Raw genomic sequence first — 5,017 nt, 5'->3', positions numbered from 1 at the left:
CAGCTACACAGTGTTAATCCCTCTCTCAGAAATCAATTCAAACACCAGCAACTTTCAGCTGAAGCCCTGAGACGTTTGGTCTCAGTTTGATCCAGTTTCACAGAGAAACTCCTGCAGCTGAGACACGAGACAGACGGAGTCTCTGAGAGGACACGTCAAATTACAGCTCGTCCTCTCACCAGCAGCAGAGCTGTGGATCATTTACTGTTGTTACCGTAGAGACGAGACCTTCAAACACTCAGAGCCTGATGCTGAGGTTTAAACTGGTCCAGACTGGGTCAGACCTGGACCACATGTTGATCTGATCCACTCACTTCCTGAGGATATCATGATCTCTGATGTCCCTCTGCGCAGCGGCCATTTTGTTTTCAGGTTGTCTGTCCGTATCATTCTTGTGGACATGATATCTCAGAAACACCTTGAAGAAACTTCTTCAAATTTGGCACAAAACTTCACTAGGACACAAGTGTGAAATAATTAGATTTGGGGTATCAAAGGTCAAAGGCCAAGGTCACGGTGTCCTCAGGAAACATTTTTTAGCTGTTACTCAAGACTTCACAGAAATTCTGACCAAATTTCATACAGATGTTTAATATGTTCTCTGACTCTGGATAAACAGGAAGTGACCTAGAACTAGTCTGAGTGGAGCAGGAGGAGACTCTAGTTTCCTTCAGTATCACAGTGATCCAGTGATGACATCATTACACACTGCAGACAGGAAGTGATCCCAGCTGATTCAGCTGCTGTTACTGAGACACTTTGACTCCATGGAAACAGATAAAGGCCAAAATAAACAGTGATCAAAATACTAACAATACTACAACTGTTACTACCACTACTCCCAGCACTTGGCCCCTCTTGGCCACCGTACACAAGGATGCACATTAATATGACCCGATGCAGAAATAAAGACTTTTATTTTCTAATCTCGACATGTAAATTCCTGTCAGACTTAAAGAAGCCTGTAACAACGTGAACCAAACCAGATCCAGACCCGGCCTTTCTCCTCAGAGTTCAGAGCAACATGAATCCTCCATCAGCAGCTGTGGAAATATTAAATCCATTATGTGTTTAATCACAGCGTCATCTCTCTCAGATTAATCGTCTCTGGGAGGCGACCAGGACAAATTAACAGCAGGTTTTCGTGCTAATTTTAACTGTAATCCGGGTGTTGATTGACAGTGTTGTCAGACCTCAGAATAACTCTCCACTCCAGTGTCCGTGCTGTTTGGATTATTTAAGATTATGTTGTAATTCCCCTTTAATCTCCTCCGCTCTAAGATTGGAGAGTCGCACTCTGCAATGAAGTGTCGAAAGCGTCTGATGAGATGTGGAAATCCTCCTCCTCCTCCTCATCGTCATTCTGCTCCTCGTCAACAACTTTCTCTGCAGCTGTGAACTGATCATCAGCTTTTATCAGAGATTATCAGTGAGACTCTGCAGCAGAGCAGATGAGGAGCTTCACACAAACACAGAGATATGACAGATATTAAACACGTCCTCGTTCATAAACATCTGACTTTTAGACGAAGGGTCGAAAAGATCAACGATGTTCTTTCAGGTGAAAACTGTTAAACTGAGACTCAACGACCGACACAGTTTACAGACTGACACGTTTCATATCTAAAGACTTTCCAAAGATTTTCTTTCTTTCTTTTCCATCATTCTCCCCATGTGTAGAGGCTACAGTCCTCGCTGCAGTCGGCCCCGGTTCGAATCCCGCATCGGACGGCCTTTCACTGCATGTCATTCCCCCTCTCTGCCTCCCCCTTTCCTGTCACTCTCCACTGTGCTGTCCATTAAAGGCATAAAAGCCCAAAAAAATATACTTAAAAAAAAAAAAAAACGGCTGGACCTTCAGTTAGTGGTAAAAAAAAACAAAAAGCCTTGTCAGTGAAACTGAACTGGGTTTGGGGGGGGCAGGGGGTGGGGGGGTACTGTATGGAGCTGGTGTGTAGACCTGGTTCAGATCCTGTTAGTAATGGAGATTTAAAGAATGTGTGAAGGACATGAAGACAATATTTTATCAGTGGAGAGGAGAGTTTGTGTGTGTGACAGCTTCTCTTCACAGGGTGGGGTGTCATCTGATAGGTGGTCTTCCTCCTCGTCTCCCAGTCTCTGAACACCCAGAGGAGGAAAGGTCAGCTGGAAGATTTCTGTCAGAAAAGACAAAGAAGTCAAAACACTGAGCGTCTCGTCACTGCAGCAACTCACATCTTCCATCTGAAAAGTCTCAAACAATAATAATAAAAAATGACCTACCTCTCTAAAAAATGATCAGAAAAAACTAATTTACTAAATCCCTCAAAACAAACAAACAAACAAAATTTTTTCCCAAAATTTTACTGTTACAAGAACTGGATTTATAATCTCATCATCAATCATTTACTCGTCTCCTAATTACTGACTGAGCTGATAGTTTAAATTAAATTAAGTATAATTTTACCATTTAAACATTTTGAGTATATGTAGACAATGTTCTTAGTACCTCATAATCTGGAGATTTTATCTTTTAATTTTGGTGCCACAATCCTGACTGACTATTTTAATGTGATTGAATTTTTTAGTGACTAAAAATAGTCTGAGCATTTCATTCCTCAGGTTTATATCTGAAAAATCAAACGTTAAAATGTCAAAATTGAGGTTTATTAACTAAAAAGCAGTTTGCATCAGAATCACATGCTGTCATCTTTTAAAATTTTTATTTTGTAATTCTGACAGAAATATTCTGTAATCCCGATTTCCTGTCTCAAATTTATATGTCAAATCTTATAATTTTGACTCTAAATCTTGACTTATCCATGAATATTTTCTTTTTTGATCTTTTCATGTGTTTCTTCCTGTTCCTGGCAAAATTGATCTTCCATATCATTCTCATCCTGTTTATAGAAAATAAAGTAAAAAGTCTAAATTGCTTGAACACAGCTAGTGTGATGATGTAACACAAACCAATTTATTTCTGCTCTGCTCTCCTGCTTGTTTTACAGCTGATTCTCATTCTGCTCAGTCTCTGTCCTCTCAATTAAAACCGCTCTGTATTTTCACTCAGCACCAGGAGAAAATGTGATTTTGGAAAAACTGAAGAACTAATCAACGTAAAAGGCAGGACCGACCCATTTAGATATTAACTGCCTGTTAACTGTGGCCTCAGCAAATTCAAACTTTCAGAGGAGAATTAAGGTTACGTAAGCATGTCGACTGGTGTGGAGCGACGCTGTAAAACAATATCATTTCACCAGAGAGGATTAATTTCTCGCTGTCGGTTTCCTTGAGTTCTCAGGCAGAAAGTCAGACAGAAGGAGGGAAATTAATGTTTTAATCTGTTTAACATATAATGGACAAGTTTAACGTCTGACACAGACGAGGACGGACCTTAAACTGAATCAACATTGTTTTATTTCATTGTACTGTCCATGTGTTTCCTGCTCAGACTCAGGAACTCTGATCTTTTCTGTTCATCACGGAACCATTTCAGCACACTGTTGGTAACTAGCCTCCTAGCTAACATGTAGTTAACAAGGTTGCTGATGAGCGTTAAATAAGTAAATACAGTAAATGAATTAAAGACATTAGACACAGTTACACAAACCAAGAAACAGCACAACATAAAAATAAGACTTTTATCTTGATGTAGCTAGGCTAACAGTTTCCCCCTGTTTCTTTGTGCTAAGCTAAGCTAAGAGTTTTCCCCGTTTCTCTGTGCTAAGCTAAGAGTTTCCCCCTGTCTTTGTGCTAAGCTAGGCTAACAACCCCCCCGCGTGTTTCTTAATGATAATCTAAGATAACATTTTAGGCTAGGCTAGCACTCCCTGTACTGTCAGTCCTGTTGTGATGATAGAAGATAAATCCCTGCAGAGTCTCTGAGTCTGTCTCTGCCCACAGAGTAATCAGCTCAGAAACGTCTCCTGTGGGAGACCCGGTCCTCAGAGACCAGGACCAGGCATGGACTGATGTGGTCTCCCTCTCTCCGTGCTTCGCGTTCGCTGCCTCAACCGCAGCAGACCACAGTAAATGAGGATCATGTGTGAGTCAGTGTGGCTCAGAGAGCAGGTCTATCAGAGGACCAGAACTCCGTCAGTGATGTGGGATCAGATCACTACATGGCCAGAAGTATGTGGACAGCTGAACAGCCATAATACTGTAGTGTAACTTGATCTGATGCATGGACATTAACCTGCTCTGAAATGCTTACTTATCTCATATTAGTTTGATCTGTTGTTTAGATGAATGACTTCTATTCCATATTCAGGAGTTCAACAGGTTTGAACTGAGGGATTCATCCCTGGATTAAGGAAAAAAAACTTTATACACTGACCCAAAAGCATAAAAGTACTGGCTGGATTTAAATTAAATTAATTAAATCTTTCATTTTATTTTATTATTTTAAAGGTTTCTGCACCTTAAAAGCTCCTACAGAAATGAGATGAGGCAGTGCTAGACTTCAGCAGAAGGGCCGGGCTAGCTGGTTAGCATGCTAACTTCAGTAGATGGGCCGGGCTAGCTGGTTAGCATGCTAACTTCAGTAGATGGGCCGGGGCTAGCTGGTTAGCAGGCTGACTTCAGTAGAAGAAAAGACATGATAGAGACAAGAGCTATCATTGTTGTTTGTCTCCACCTCTGGAATCAGATGAAGAATGAAGTTTGTTTCTTCTAGACTGGTAACTAAATGGCTGCTAATGCTAAGTGAGCTATGTAGCAATAGCTAAACTTAGAAATAGCTCCTTTAATACATTGAATTAAAACTAAATGTTGCTAAATGCTAATGCTAAGCTGCTTGGTCACTGTTTGGTAAAATGCTGAAATCAGGAAGTTGATGGTAAAATGTAAAAGTTAAACAAGTTCACTGATTGGCTGCTGCTCTGTGTCATCAGTCATGTGATGACGGTGTTTTTTTTACTAATGGAGGTTCTGAGGGTCTGGATCTGTCGCCCACATGAAGTCGGTGTTGGATTGTAGTTTTTTATGGTCCTGGTCTGTGCTGGTTTTATTTCAGTCCTGGCTCGGGCTCTGGGTCCTG

The sequence above is a fragment of the Seriola lalandi genome, unplaced genomic scaffold (genome assembly GCF_002814215.2).
Source record: "Seriola lalandi dorsalis isolate HSWRI2012SDOR001 ecotype SW California unplaced genomic scaffold, Sedor1 jcf7180002054369, whole genome shotgun sequence".
NCBI lineage: Eukaryota > Metazoa > Chordata > Actinopteri > Carangiformes > Carangidae > Seriola > Seriola lalandi.
This window is presented reverse-complemented; position numbering follows the sequence as displayed.